The sequence below is a fragment of the Colius striatus genome, chromosome 5 (assembly GCF_028858725.1).
Source record: "Colius striatus isolate bColStr4 chromosome 5, bColStr4.1.hap1, whole genome shotgun sequence".
NCBI lineage: Eukaryota > Metazoa > Chordata > Aves > Coliiformes > Coliidae > Colius > Colius striatus.
This window is the reverse complement of record NC_084763.1, coordinates 56,783,554-56,800,154: the sequence shown is the minus strand read 5'-3', so window position 1 is coordinate 56,800,154 and position 16,601 is coordinate 56,783,554.

The following is a 16,601-nucleotide window of genomic DNA, read 5'->3' as shown; positions in this document are numbered from 1 at the left end:
TTAAAATACTCTGGAAGCATGTTGTGCAAGAAGAGAGCAAGGAGAGATCTTTAGGAGCAGTCACCTCTTTTCCTCTAATTTAAGAGGCTGTTGCTTGCAAGTTAAACTGAAGGAAGAACCAAGTTCATCACCTCTTTGTATCGAGGTGGCTGCACAGGCTTCCCCCAGGAGGCATATGAGCATTGCACACAGTTGTGCACAAAGGTGGATGGTCTTTCCTTGTGCATCCTTTGCACTCCTACATCCCAAGGCACACGTGTAAACCTTGACCCACAGGAGCTGCTGGTGCCCTGGGATGTTTGCTCTTGGTCTTTGGAGTGATGAGCAATGGAGTGATAACCCAGCACCTACATAGGCTTGCAATAAACCCAAATTAGGGCAAGTCTGACCAAAAGAAGCTTTAATAGGCTTCAGCAGCAGACATGGCTCTCATTTATGGGCGCTTTCTGGATTCCTGGTCTGGGCTACAAAGTTGCTGTGGTGGTGAAGGATGATGTCTGCATCCATTGATGAGGTGAACCTATGAGCAAGTCACAGCCAGGGCTGCAGCCCCAAGGGCAACGAGGCCTTGCAGTGAGGGGGGAAGGGGAAGATGACTCAGTGATGCTCCCTCAAAAGGCTTTGACGGGCCTGAACCCAAAGCCTCAGGGCTTGCTGATGTTACACATGTGCATGTGTGAGATAAAACCTTTCCAAACCTTTTGGTTTTTCAGTTGCTCTCCATCATTAAAAAACTGAAACGTCTCCCACTCATACAAAGCCCAGTAAATGCTTCTCTTCAGGTGCAGGCAGTTTTCTCTGGCAGCAAAGGACATCTCTTTTAATTGATGTTCCCAAGAGCTGGCAAAACTGTTTTTAAATCACCTAAAACCATAGATTTTTGCCTCCTGCTTCCATGGATGCCTTTCCTGAGTTACACTCTGCTCCTGCAAAGGTTTCTCTTCTTAAGTACAGGAGTGCTATCAAAATAGCTCCTCTGAGTAAAGCCAGAATCACCCTTCTCCTGGTGAGAGAGCATCAGGGACTTTATAACCTGCACCAGAATGATCTTTAATGCAATTAGTCCCAGGGCAATATAAGCTCCCTACTGTCTTTATGACAATGATGCATGCTAGGAGTGAATGTGGGTTTGTTAGAGCTGCAGGAGGTGTTTCTTAGGTCTGCCAGGGAAGCAGGGACCCTTTCCCAATTCCACCTGAGCCCTGTGCTGCAAAACTCAGTGATTTACCAGTCATCAGTTGAGAGCTTTTGGTGGCCATCGGCTTCCTTAGGAAAATCAGATAGGAGAGACCTGAATTCATGCAGGGTGGAGGGAGAGGAGTGAGCTCACCAGCTCCTTTGAGCTGATTGAGCCCCAGGCTTCACCTCTGCTTACTGGGGAGAGGCTGGAGGAGGGGAATTTGGAAGCTGAGGTTGTGCATGTGTGGGGTGGACATTAGGGGAGCTGAAGGTGATGCAAGGGTTGCTGTGAGGGTAGATGTCAGGATGTCATCTGCAGATCTATAGGAGACCTCATTAGCTCTGCTCCTGTAGGACCTCTTGTTTACCTCATCCTTAGGGTGACAGGTGCCCTGGGGTAACCTACTCCTCTATCTTTAAGGTCGCTCACCTTGCCTCTATCTTAGGGACTGATGGCAATGACCAGGGATATGCCCAAGTCAAGGGTCTTTGACCTTGAACATATATTAAACCAGTTAACTAAAGGACACACACAATCCCTCAGAGGGAAAAGGAGAGATATGATAATGTGTGAAACAACAAGGAGAAAAAGAGAGGAAAAAACCCACCACAATAGAGAGAGGGGAGTAGAAGCTGCATTTCTGGAGTCCAGCTGGCTCCAGTTCCAGTGTCCTTGGCTGTAGTTGCTGCTGTTCCCATGGAGAGAGGTAAACAGAAACCTCTTCAGATCCCTGCAAGTGAATTTTTGGTGGATGTTTTGCAGCAGTCTCTAGCCATCCCAGTTGTCTGTGGATGTTGCCATCCACCATAAGGGGGTTTTAAGTTCTCCTAAGTAATGATAACAATAAAATACAGATCTTGTTCCTCATTCCCAGGTTCTTGCCACCATTTCAGTTTGGGTTTCTCCTTGATGGTAAATGACAGGCCATAGTATGTCCAGTGATAGGACAAGGGGCAATGGGTACAAGCTGAAACAGGAGAGGTTCCAAAGGAACACAAGGGAAAACTCCTTCCCTGTTGAGGTGAGGGAGCCCTGGCAGGGGCTGCCCAGATGGGCTGTGGAGGCTCCTTCTCTGCAGCCATCCCAACCCAGCTGGATGAGTCCCTGTGTGCCCTGCTCTAGGTGCTGCTGCTCTGGCAGGGGGGTTGCACTGCATGAGCTTTCCAGATCCCTTCCAACCCTTGAGATTCTGTGACAGCATCTGCTTTTCCTGGGCTGCACATGGGTTGCAACAACATGAGTTGCAACCCAGACGTGGCTGAGACAGGCTGGTGTGTGCTGAATGTCAACATGTGGTCACTGGAACCAAAGGAAGGAGCAGAGTGTGGGCTGGTGGATGGGGCTGGGGATGCTTATCCTGGACACAGTTCCCTCCATTACTCCACTGAGAAGGGATTCAAGACATTGGATCAGTCTTTTTGACCCAGCAAAGAACAAGAATTCACAGCCACAGTGGATGAGGAGCAGGTGTGGGTACTGTCTTTTCTCTTTTTCTACATTTAATAATGATTTTTCTGGACATGGAGCTTGGGGAGGAGCAAAAGACATTCCTGATCTCATGGGGAGATTCTGTGGGCTGGAGGAAAGGTGAGGGGAAATTTCTAGGGGAAAAAAACCAGGAATGAAAGACTCTCCTGCAATATTCTCAAAGCAGCTCCAAAATGCCAACAGATTTCCTTGGATACTTCAAAATATGACCTTTTGTGTTTGAAAATGTTGCCTTTAAAAGTAAAAACCCCAAATCCCTGTGTGCAAAGGAAAGGCAAAGGAGTGAAATGCCCTCAGAGGGAAACAAACCCAGCGACTGAGCTCAAATGAGCTGAGCCAGAGGGACATTTGCTGTTCTCTGATTTCAGGTTTTGCCTGAAAAGCCTGAAATGCACGAAAAAAAACCCCACTAAAGCCAAAGAACCCAAAACTTTTTGGTCTTTCCCATTTCAGTTTAACTCCACCACTGCTTCCCAGCCCCTGGTTTTTTAGGTTCAGCTTCCCTTCGGTGCTGCTCCTCAGGAGATCTGCCTGTCTTCCCCACACGTTATAGAATCACAGAATCACAGCATGGTGGGGGTGGGAAGGGTCCTGCAGAGCTCATTCCAGCCCCAGCCCCTGTTAAAGCAGGTTCCCCTGGCTCAGGGGGCACAGGAACGTGTCCAGGTGGGGTTGGAAACCTCCTGAGCAGGAGCCTCCACACCCTCCCTGGGCAGCCTGGGCCAGGGCTCCCTCACCTCAGCACCAAAGGAGCTTTGTTCTTGTGTTTAAATGGAACTTTCTGTGTTCCAGATTTTGGTCATTACCCCTTGTCCTGTCAGTACAACAGAAAATAGTGTTGCCTCATCCTCTTAACATGCACCTTTTAAATACTTGTATTAGTGAGGTTCCCCTTCAGGCTTCTCTTCTCCAGGCTGACCAGCCCCAGGTCCTGCAGCCTTTCCTCCTCACAGAGATGCTCCAGTCCCCTCAGCATCTTGGGAGCCCTGCACTGGCCTCTCTCCAGCAGTTCCCCGTCCCTCTCAAACTGGGGAGCCCAGCACTGGACACAGGACTCAGCAGGGCAGAGCAGAGAGGCAGCAGAACCTCCCTCAACCTGCTGCCCACACTATCCTTGCTGCATCCCAGGATGCCATTGCCCTTCTTGCCCACGACCCCACTCTGCTGGCTCAGTGTGTTGATGGAGAAGAGCCAAGAGCATTGTCCCAAACCACTCACCACCAGCTGCTGGATGGCAGACATCTCCCCAGGGCCCTGTCATCCCCTGCTCCCCATCCTGAGAGCAGCCACTTATTTACACCAAAGGGGGAAAGCTGCTGCTCCTCCATCCCACTGTGTCTCAAATTGCCAAAACAAGAAGCAGCCACGGGCTGTTTTTCAAGCAGCACTGGGCAGTTTCTCTGGAACCATTGACAGTTGCAGTGGGAGATTTCCAGATGCACCAGAGGGGTCATTTCCCGAGGCCCGTGGCATCGCCTATTCCCTGAGCCTGGTGGCAAGCCCATCTCACTGAATACTGAAGCTGAAGGGATCCAGCCAAGAGATCTGGCAACCTGTCAGCTGCAAAGCAGCCAGAAACAAACTGAGAGAAAATATTAGTGTAGTCACAATACCAAGCCCACCCATGGAACCTGTGTCGGGTATTTTCCAGCACTGCTGAAAACTCTCTCCTTGCTTTTATTTGTAGATGAAGGGTGACTTTGGTCATGTTGTTTCACTTTCTTGGACGTTTCATGCTAACAAAAGGCTTTTATTTCACAGTGTTTAGCCTTCTTTTTAAAGCTGGACCTGTGATTTACTGCTGTAACTGAAGTGTCATTGTCTTGAAGGCTGTCATCTGTCTGCTCTTCAGCCGGACAGATGGAGCTGGCTGTTGTTACCTGTGGTAGTGTGTGAGTACACTGCCAAATTTGGGCTCATGAGCCCAGAGCTGGAAGAAGCTTCCCACAACGAGGCAGAATGAGCCTTTTGAAAGAAAACTCAGGTTTTCAAGAAGTCAAGACTGCAGTCGTTGGGCTGCACATCTGTGTTGCTCCTGGGGGGATATACAGCAGAACACACACACCCTCAGTGGGACCCAGCCCTCTCCATACAGAGGTCTCCAGAGAAGGTGTCTCATGTCTGCTGAGCACCTAAGCCCCCATTACAGATGGATGACAAGTATCTGTTGTCAGCAAGCTGGCCTTGTGCACACTGGACATCACAGAGGGCTAGGAGGTGTGTCACAAGAGATCTGGAGTGTCCAGCATAGAGTAGAGAATCATTCTTGCTATACTACCTGTCTGCAGCCAGTCCTGCTCCCTGCTTGCTTGCTCAGTGTTTAATGCCTCCCTGCACAGCCAGAATGATGAAATAATCATTTTGCAATGTGCTAGTTGCTGCTCAGGCTCTCACAAACCTTATTCCAGCTTCCTACATCTCTGAAAGCCTTTACCACTTGTTTCCATCTAAGTAAGAGACAGGATAAAAATGCCAGACCCCTGTAGGTAACTCACTCACTGCTGGGGAAAATCTGAATGTCATCACAGAGCTAGCTGGGGCTGCTGGGGTGGTCTCCAGATACAGCCCTTGCAATGACTCAGGGCTGAACTGTGTGGTGCCTTCATGGTTGGGCAGTCAGCTGCTGCTGATGCTGGGACACCTTTGTGATGGAGGAGGATGATGACTGTGTATACTGCAAGTCCTTATGAGCACACCATCGTGCTGAGCAAAGCCATCTCGTTGTTTCTTTCCCTGTTCTTCCCTCTGTGTAAGCCACTGCCTTCTGTCTCAGACTGCAACACCTAGCACAGTGTGAGAGACAGCCTGAGGGCCTGTTATCTCTCAGCCTCCAGCTTTGTTTGTATGGCCCAAAGTCCACCAGCTAGGTTGATCTGCCTTCCATCCCATCCTTAAGTGAGATTCACTGGGTTGGATGTAGATATGACCTGTATTCTGTTTCCATCTTTAGCATAGTAAATACCCTTGGAAAGTTGACTTTCAGATAACTTTGAGCATCCCAGACATAGCTCTGCCTCTGGGTAACTTCCTAGTTCTGCATTCCTGGGAACCCTGAGACACACCAAGGAATATCCCACCAGCCAAACGAGCAGCTTGCAGAACATCCATCCAGCTGACATCCGTGTAAGCAAACAAAGGATTAAACCTCACAGTATCTGGTCTTTCTGTCACACTGTGATTTGGATGACAGCCAGATGGAAGAGATTCCCCCTTTACATCATCACATCACCAGTTTTCCTTCTCTTTTGAGGTTATAGAGGGGTGGGAAATTCGGTTCCCCTGAATTTCCAGTTGCACCCACCAAGGAGAATGACAAGTATCAAGTACTGGGGAGCTTAACATGCACAGAGCTAAACCCAAAAGAGTGATGGTTTGATTTGGAATGCATCTAACAGACAAGGCAAGGATGGTATGCAACACAGGGATTAATTAACAATGACGAACTAGAAAGGGGATGATTAATTCTGCCCCATACAAGGACTGATGGGTGTTTGGCCAATGCCTCCAGATGAGTAAATCTGTGTGCTGTAGTGGCTCCTGAACTCAGACAGAACATGGAGCTATTGCAAAGCTGTGGTGCTGAGGTGCTGAGGGCCATGGGTTAGTGGTGGGCTTGGTAAGGTGAGGGGAGGGTTTGGACTCCAGGAGCTGAAAGGTCTTTTCCAACTGAAACCACTCAGGGATTCTGCACCACTGCATTGCCACACGAAAGTGAGGGTGAAAAATGAGTGGCAGCTCTTCAGCCTCCCAGGGTTTGATACAAAGCATGGATTTGGGCAAGATTTCTTTCCAAGGTCAACAAGGTGCAACTGAAAATGTGGGGAGCCCCTGCCTCTGGCACAGGATTGGTGATGTGAGAGCCCAAACTGAGTCATTGCATGGCAACATCCACAGCAGCCTGGCAGCAGCAGCGCTGCTGGGATGGACAAGTCGGGGTGCTTTCTGTATGGGACCCATTGTTTAGCAAACCAGAGGGCCTTCCTATTTGGTTAATGGGTCAGCAAACTCTGTTGCTTTAATGGTTAATCATCTACTTACATTGTTCAACGAGTAAATCCACGCAGATAATGCTCCTTGCCTACGGTTCATGTGACAAGCTGACTTCCCAGCTGTGAGCAGGGAAAGTGTTTGACATGGGGAGAGTAAGAGAGAGGAGAAAGGCCAGGCTGTGAGGCTCTGACTTCACACTGGTGCAAACAACAGGAGCAGCAGCCTGCATGAAAATGCATAGATGTGTACATACACACAGCCACGTGAGCATGTGCATGCAGAAGTGTGTGTGAGCACATGCACGCAGATCCACGTGAAGTCCACATTTCAACCCTAGACCATTTAGAATCATCATTTCCCAACAGTTTAATGGTGCTGCCTGACAGGCATCACACAAATGGCTGCAAGCTGGTGTGCCAAAACTCACCCCAGCTTCTTTTAAGCAGCAAATCAGATCGAGGGCCATCACCACTCAGCATTTCAGGGTCTCAGTGGTATCTCTTATGCTGATTGATTGACCATCACATGACTCTAGCCTTCTGGATTCCAAACCTGCACATCCCATCCCTGTGCCCTGTGCTGCCTATAAATCCAGGAGACATATAATGGGCTTCAGATCAGCCAGATTCTACTCACTGTTTCTTGTTTGTATGTGTCTAACACAGGGAATATGTCACTACTTTGAGTCTTGGAAGCACCTGGAGTCATCCAGGAGCTTGCCAGGGTCAAGGCAGAAGTCACTGGTACCAGTTGGAGCACACCAGAGTCAAGGCAGAAGTCACTGGTACCAGTTGGAGCACACCAGGGTCAAGGCAGAAGTCACTGGTACCAGTTGGAGCACACCAGGGTCAAGGCAGAAGTCACTGGTACCAGTTGGAACACACCAGGGTCAAGGCAGAAGTCACTGGTACCAGTTGGAGCACACCAGGGTCAAGGCAGAAGTCACTGGTACCAGTTGGAGCACACCAGGGTCAAGGCAGAAGTCACTGGTACCAGTTGGAACACACCAGGGTCAAGGCAGAAGTCACTGGTACCAGTTGGAGCACACCAGGGTCAAGGCAGAAGTCACTGGTACCAGTTGGAGCACACCAGGGTCAAGGCAGAAGTCACTGGTACCAGTTGGAACACACCAGGGTCAAGGCAGAAGTCACTGGTACCAGTTGGAACACACCAGGGTCAAGGCAGAAGTCACTGGTACCAGTTGGAGCACACCAGGGTCAAGGCAGAAGTCACTGGTACCAGTTGGAGCACACCAGGGTCAAGGCAGAAGTCACTGGTACCAGTTGGAGCACACCAGGGTCAAGGCAGAAGTCACTGGTACCATTTTTCTGGCTTACTATATTCAGGCTATCAAGCTGCATAAACACATTTTGACTTGAAACAATCTCTGCCTCTCTGTGACAGTGACAAATATGCACTTTAGCTGATGGAGGCTAACACTGATTTCACTCCCAGCTTCCTTGGTTTGTCAGGAGTTCAATTCTACATGTAGTCTAAACTGAGCATCCAGCCCCACTTCCAGGGCTGTGGGTTGGTGGGAGGGATCACCAGCCACTAGATGATAAAAGACACACCTCAGATCTAACAGGACTCCCCAACAGCAGCCTTAAAATGCTTCTGACTCAATACAGTCAATACACTTCAAGTCCACTTAGCAACAATGGCCTTGACTTCACGTCATCATCTAAGGTGGTAAGAGGTGATAGGAGAATGCTCTACAAACACTTGGAGTGTTTGTTCCTCTGCAGTGGATATGTGTTGTCTGGGAAGTACTTCCAGCCTTCCAGGCCACGGATGGGTAACCTTTGAAGTAAAAGTTCCCTTCCTGTATGAAGAGGCATGAGAACACCTCAGTTTTTTGTTGTTAAGCAGTGATGGGGGATGGGGGAAGGGCCTGGCTGACAGGTCATGGAGGGCACCAGGAGTAGAAGTCAGGCTCTGTCTCCAGGGGCAAAATGTGCTTAACTCATAACCCTAAAACCAGGAGGAATGGGACAGTCTGTAATTTATCAGCAAGGAAGTGGACTGAGATAAGCACAGACCACCTGAGCTGGCATGGGTCTTGAAGCCCTGGTTTCAGGTATGAGCTCATCCACTTGCCCTTGTGCCAGAGGTTTGTGCATTCAGAGAGCTTGTGAGACTTCCCACAGCCCAGCTACTCCAGATGAACCCATTCCTTGGCTGAAATACCTGACCTCACTGCAGGTAGCAATGAGACAGACCTTTTGCTCAGGGACAGTGATGCAAAGCCCTCTCGTCCTGTAGTCCTGAATTGGCCCTGTGTCAGGACCCTGTGGGCATCCCAGCACAGGAATCCACATGTTCTTCCCAGCAAAAATAAGCCTTGACCCATCTCAGGCTTCAAGGAATGATGTGTCTCCTCTAGAGAGGGTCACAAAACAGCAACTGGGATGAAAAGAGGTGCTGAAAGGAGCTGTCAAGGTCAGTGGAGGGAGAGACTGAGACTGAGAGGTGATGGGGTCACAGCTGGGAAAAGGAGGGAATAAACTGCTCATCCAGAGGGGAGGCAACAGCAGGCTCCAAATGCAATGACACAGGCTGGAGTTAAACATTAGTGTGACCTGTCTGCAGGCCTGGCTGGCAGCAGCAGGGACCAGGCTCAAGTGTGAAGGGGTCATTCAGTAAAACACCAGCCTGAGCCTCCAACCCCAGCAACCTGAAAACACTCTGGGGCTCAGTGGGCTAAAACCCACCCAGGCAAGTCCTTGTAGAGACAGAAAAGCAAGTTGACACATGAAACATCTCCCCAGCACAAAAAAATTAACCCATGTCAAATAAACACAGTTCCCAGGTGCCTGTTTGTCCCCCTGGTTTCAGCCCTGCTCCTCTCCATCCAACCCCACCCTGTGGGATCCTGTCCCTCTGGATGACACCTGTGATGAGTGAGTTGCTTTGTCTTTCAAGCCTTGGCCACCTGCCTAATGTTATTTAACTGGGAACCCAGTAAAAGCCTGGAAACAACCTGTCTGTGGAGGTCCTTCAGGGCACACACTGCAGTGTTGGCTTGGGACACAGTAGATGAAATGCCTGGGACCTTCTTCCAGTGTGGCCAGTCACAGGTTTGTGAGAGCCACCCCTCCCTTTTCCAAGGGCCTGAACTCACAACATGCAATTCAAGCTCAAATCCCACCCCATTTGCTGCTGATGCTGCCTGCAAGGTACCTAAAAGGTGTGCAGCTGAGGCATGCATCAGTCATTTCTAACAGCATCCCTACCTACAGATTGCTCTGCTGCTTCTTGCAGGCAGTCTCCAGTTTCCCCAGCTCACCCTTTCAAAGCTTGCTGTCTCCTTTGCACTGTCTTGAAGGAGTGGAAAGTGAAATGCCCTGATGTGCCAGGGAAGAGAGAGGATGATCACTTCCCCCTCAGAATGCCCAACACAGATCACTGCAATGCAATTCAAGCAACCAACACATCTCTCCCCAGCCCCATTTCTGTTTCCAGGAGATCCAAGGTGCTTGCCATACTGATTGCCAGCTAAATGAAAATGACTGGAGAGGTTAAACTTCCATTCCATCATGGTGTGATTGCTCTTTACAGGGTGATTGCTGTGGAAACATCTTGGCTGAAACTGTTGACATTGATTCTCGGTGGTTCCCCTTCTGAATATTCCTGTAGCAAATGGCCTTATTTTACCACTTCCTAAAGGCTCCACAGGAGCTCTGGGGATGTCAAGTCTATGGCCAAAGGCAAGACTGGCAGCAGCCCAGGGTAGCTCACTTACAGCTAGGTGAGAGGCTGCTGCTAACAGAGCTCATGTCCAAGAAAATGATGCAGAGCCCAGAGACTCAACCTTCAGGTCTCAGTTTCCAGATATTCACCAATTTGCCTGTTTTCTTCTCATTTGCTGCACATTAAAGCACCTAAATCTTGGTGTCTACATCTGGGAGCACCACTCACTTGCTTAACCACAGGTACCTACTGCCAATCTAAAATGCCCTGTGGGATGTCCCACCAGTCTCCAGCTGCCACTTCATCTCAATGTAGTCCTTCAAAGGGTTCTGTGACCTGCAGGCCAGGCTGATGTAGATGTCTTAGGTGTGCCAGGGTGCCTCAGATAACACTACACACATACACTGGGGCAATCATTGGCCATCACTGAGCACAGCCTGGCTCCAGCCTCCTGACACTCACCCTTTATGCATCTATAAACATGACTGAGCTCACCCCTCAGGCTCCTCCAAGCTGCAGAGCCCCAGCTCCCTCAGCCTTTCATCACAAGGGAGATGCTCCACTCCAGCATCTTTGTGGCCTTGCACTGAACTCTCTCCAGCAGCTGCATGTGTGTACCTGGAGGAGAGGCTCAGCCTATGCACATGTGTGTATGTGAGCACATAGGTTTTGATGGGCACTCTCCAGTTCATTTCTGAGGAAAATATAACTTCCCCAGGAGTCAGTTTGGAGCAGACATCCTACTTGGAGTGGGCACACCATGTAGGGATCTGGATGTGGTTTGTGCAGAGAGCATGCTGCAGCTTGGTCTATCTAGTAACACAGATATTGCCAAAGGATCCTGGCTCACACCTCAGGTTGTTGGGCAAACATGGATGGTTTGTATGCCAGTAGGGCACTCATGAGCTCAAAATGCAGAGTGACTGCTGCAGGTATTTGCATGTGAGGTGCAGGGGTCACCCCAAATTCCTCCTGTAGCCAATTCCCCATCACCCACCTCCTCTCCTCTCCTCTCCTCTCCTCTCCTCTCCCATTGCTAAGCCTCAATGCAGAGCAAGAGGGAGGCAATCAGCTCTTCCCCCTCACCTCATACATCTAATGGCACTGGACCAGAGAGGCAGAACCTGCCCCATGCCAGGGCACCCCGGGGGATGGAGGGGGAGTACACAGCTGCCAGCACGCAAGGGCATTTTGGCACCTGTGAGAGAGTGTGTGTGTGGGCATGCAAACCACTCCTGGCCTGTAAATCATTGTCAGCCTTCACACATATTAGGCCATAGTTCAGGGACTAACCAGTGAAGCATCCACTCTCAACCACGCCAGCACAGAGCTGATTTACGAGCAGCCCAACGCTCCCCAGGCGGTTCCTCGCCTGAGCTCACAGGGCTGTCAGGCTTTGGGGAGCACAAGGCACTTTCAGATGCAGCTTTGTCCCAACCAGATGCCTCACACATGGAATAAGTCACTTCCACCAGCAAAGAAACAACAGAGCACACCTACATCTCCTGTCAAAAGTGAGCCCACGTTGACCACTCAGCCACCACATCACCATGCTCTCCCACTCCTGTGCTTTGTGTGGGTAAGGCATGAGAAAAGCAGGATGGACCATGGCTATGAGCCTCCTCCAGGCTGGCTACTGAGAGATGTCTGTGCTTCTTAAGCACAATGTTGGTTGCTAATGTGAGCTGGAGCCAGGCAAAGAGCAATGTCGATGGAAAACACAAAGATCATCGTGGCCAGCTTGCATAAGCCTCTCTTAATCCCTTTGACCTTTTTATTAACCTGAGATTTTCTTCTCTTTCCTCCAGTCCCACATTCTTTCTGCCTCCCACCTCCAGGCCAAGCAAGTGTCTCCCATCCTATAAAGTCTATCTTCACCCCTCCTTAGATCCCCACCAACCTGAATCATTCTACCTTTCTGCAATCAGTTACAGTTAGGGCAGGGTTTGGACAGGGTTTCCACACACCATGTGGGGCTGACTTGAGTTTCTCAGCAGCTCTACCCCATCCCACACTCAGGGAAGGGTGCAGCACTTGGGTTTCTTGCAGAGAAGAGTCTGTGTGCCCTTTGTTGCCTCCACTGTGGCAAAAAGTCAAAGGGCATGTGCAGCTTCCAAGGGCATGTTTCTGCTGGCCTTTGCTGTTGGGCAGATAAAAGTCATTCTCATCTATTTTAACCACTCACATTAAATCCTCAAAAGTATGTATGAGTTGGCCAAGGTTTGTTGGCACTTTCAGAACAGGCTGGACCTAGTCCATCCTTCCTTCAGGTCCTGTCTTGAAGCAAAGCCATTCTGAAATGGCAGTAAAAGGCTCATCCAACTGCAAGTTGCAGCAAAGCCTGGGACTGGCAAGGCCAAGCTGCTAAGTGCTGAAATAACTCTACAGAAGCTTTTTATAATGGATGTGGGTTTAGCTGCTGAAGGTGGCCTTGATGCTGCAAGCTCTAGTAGAAGCCTAGAGCCTGGGAAGAGGATTTGGTCTGAATAGGTTGGCTTAGAGGGGAAATAAAAGACATGAGGACTGATGGAAGAGAAGAACTGTGACTAAAAGTGTTTGTAACAGTGCAAAGTTTTGGTGTTTCCTCCCTGAGAAGCCCAAGACTTGAATTACCAGAGAGTGTGGAAAGGTTTCTTCTCATTTTTGGTAGCCAAGAAGACTCTGATCTCCAGAAAGTGAAAGAGTTTCTTTGAAACTTCACCTCTACATGCTCCAGAGAAGCAAATGCAGAGCATTCTTCTAGAAGGGAGAGTTTCCTCAGCTGGATAGTTACCTAAATCTGTGGTGTGCAGATGTTCACAGATGGTATTGGTAGGACACCTGGCTTAATAGGTGCATATGGTGTATATAGGTGGATGATCTAGACAGACCTGCTTCTGCAGAAGGGTTGGACTAGATCTCTAAAGGTCCCTTTCAGCCCCTACCATTCTATGATATGTAAGTGATGTATGTCCTGAGCCATCTAGTCCTGCTGAAGTCTCCTTTCCTATGGACACCAGTGCCATGTCTTGCTGGGATTGCTGAGCAACAAGAGTGATGCTGTAAGAGGACACAAGGCTGGAGACAGAGACACTTGCACAGCTGTGACTGGCAAGTAACCTTGTAAAACTATAGGACTAGCACTCACCTGTGCTGCTGGATTATGGCTGGGTGGCTCAGGCATGAACTGGATTCAAACTGAAGCTTGTTGAGCTGTTTTTTTGACCAGATGATTGGTAACACACCAAAGCAAGTTGGAGCTTCTGGAGGAGGCTGAAATGGGATGTGGTCACTCTCTACAAGTACCTGATAAGAGGTTGTAGCAAGGTGGAAGCTGGCATCCCAAGTATTGAATGACAGGACAAGAGGAAAGGGGCTGGAGTTGCCCCAGGGGAGGTTGTGATTGGAGCTGAGGCAGAACTGTTTCCCTGAGAGGGGTGTCAGCCCCTGTGCCAGGCTGCCCAGGGAGCTGGGGGAGTGCCCAGCCCTGGAGGGACCCCAAAACCCTGGGGCTGAGGTGCTGAGGGCTGTGGGTCAGTGCTGGGCTGGGACTTGATGATCTTAAAGGTCTTTTCCAACCAAAAGAATGATATGATTTTATGATCCAGAGCACTAGTCTCACCCACTCAGCCATTGCACCATGGTAAGGGCAATTAATCAGCAGGAAAATCCTGCTGGATGTGCCTTTATTTCTACTTTTCACATGTTGAGGTCTTAACACACAAGGGATCAAAAACAACTGCTGAAACTGGAGTAAAAGAGAAGCTCCCATCCTTCTCTCCAGTTAGTGTCTCTCCACTTTCCTTGCTTTGCCAGATGTGGGAGAACTGAAGGGGGTTTTTTTCTGCCATTCTGATGGATCCACTGCTGATCCCAGATCCCACTGTGGCAATCCTGTCATCCATCAGTGAGCATTCAGTGCCACGAGCCATTAGGTTATTAACCCATGTCACTAGAGGAGGAAAGTTTTGGGACAGGGAGGATGCACTGCCTTTGACCTGTGGAAAGCACTGACAAAAGCTCAGTGCTGTTTTCTTCCTGGAGCCCCTGTTTTGCCAGGCTAGGAATTCCTCACTTCTCCTCTGAGGGTACCAATCCTGCCTTCACATAGTTTCTCCAGGGAGAACTGTCAGGTTTTTGTCATGGGGAAAATAAAGAGGAGCAACAGGAGACTTGTTGCTGCCTGTCTGATGCTCTTTTGCACAGGGAAGAAGGGGAAAACAAGCATTGTCCTTCCCTGAGACTATTTCCTAACCACTTAGGTAGGAAGCCTTGGTAGCACTGACCCAGGAACCACCTCCTTGTTGGCACTGGCAGAACCTGCTCCAGTGGCTCTGAAGGCTGTAGGTGTAGAAATGGCCCCATCTATTGGCCACAACGCTCACCTAGAGCACAGGGACCTTCAAACCACGCTGAAACCATGCACAATTCCCCATCTGCCACCAGGTAATGGCCTTCAGCCTCCTCCTTCTCCCATGATCTTGGGGGACCCATCATCTGATGGAATGAGCACGTGTCCATCTCCAGTGGCTGTCATTCAGCTGCAAGGAGAGGGATAAATAGCAATTCATCTAAAATAGCCTTTGTCCTTGCCAAGATGAATACATTTCTTTCAGGTGAGTGCTTTTTTTCTCCTTCAGAAAACAAAGTGTTGCAAAGAGGGAGTGAAATACTGCAGGAAGGGAAAGAAAAGGCTTTTTCATACATTGACAAGTGAGGAATCCACTCTGCATGGTGTGCACCAGCTACATAGGAAGAGATGGGCTCTAGCCAGGTGAGGACAAAGCTGTCCTTCTGTTCTCAATAAGCCATCAACCTACAGGACCCCCAGGAAGAAGAGTCTTGGGGAAGGGCTTTAACCAAAGCTGAGGAGCCTGTGCACAGAGCTGGGATGGGCAGGGATGCACCTGCTCCCACAGGCTGCTCCATGGAGAGCTAGTGCCATCTTCTGGCAAACGAGACCTTGCCCAACTTAGCACCAGCAGCCAGGCAGCACATGGGGGTGGCTGCCTGGCCAATGCTTAAGAACAAGTTTTAGGGTTGCTTTGGGACAGGGAGCTCTGCAGAAGATGCACCCACACTGTTTGTGTTACCACCACCTCGTCTTACAGCTGTGTTTTGCTGAGCTGTGTGCAGATGTAGGAGGAGAAAGATTGTCCTTACCTGGAACAGCTGGAAATCCACCTCTTTTTCTTGTCTGTGCAGTATCATGTGGTTATGCAATGTTGCACCAGCTCAGTTTTGGGCTTCTCCAAGACAGTGTGATGGAGAACAACAGCAGACTCCCTTCGACTTTCACCATGAGTCACCTGGAGACTAATTGTCATTTCAGTCCCATTTTGCTAATCCACTGAGGGTGAGGAGGAAATCTGGGGTGTGAGGTGTGGCTTGGGACCATCCTGAAGTAACCCATGGGAAGCTGAGGATGAATAGTTGGGAAAGAGACCCCTTAAATCACAGTCCTTCCTAGAAGTGAGTCCCTCTTCCACTGCAAAAACAAAGGCCACTGTCAATATGAGTAATGCTTTGCTAAGTAAAACTGCTGGGTGTTGGATCTTTGTGGTTCCCTTAAAATTGCCCCTCGGGAAGCCAGAAAAAAAAAGGTTTTCCAGGGGCTGTGAGATGCTGCGTGGTCACTAGATGGCAGTGACAGTTTACATTTGGCAGCTCTTGACAGCTGAGGGTTATCTAAAGGTGAGAAGAAATCAGTGTCACTTGGAAAAGCTTCTCAGCTGCGGTGCTTTGGTGGGCTGTGGGGATGGGTGCTGACTGGGATGAGCTGCCCAGTGCAATGGATTTGCTCCTTCTTCAGCAGCTAAAAGCAATTTTGCATCAATGTGTCACAGCAAGTCATAGCTGAGGTCTCTACCCCTTCCCATCTCTGGTCATGGGTACCACTGGCAGCAGCAATGGCTACAGGGCACTGCCCACTTAGTGGCTGTAGTGTGGATGGATTTAGCTTTGCATCAGCACAGGGATCCTCCAGACATTTAGATCTATATAGATCCAAGGGCTCTGACAGCATATCAGAGCAGTCAGAGCTCCTGCAGCCTTTCAGCAGGACAGGGGACACAGGGCACAGCCACATCCCTGAACAACCTTGTTTGCTTGGGACAGGTGGGTTCCCATCCCCTTCACACTGCTGAGACCTCTTGGCTGGCCACGTGCAGCAATTGCATGTGAAAGCACACGATTCAACAGGGCTGGTGCTGCCCAAGTGGGACTCCCCCAGTCATTGTCTTACACCAGCAGCAAGGCAGGTAGCACAGTA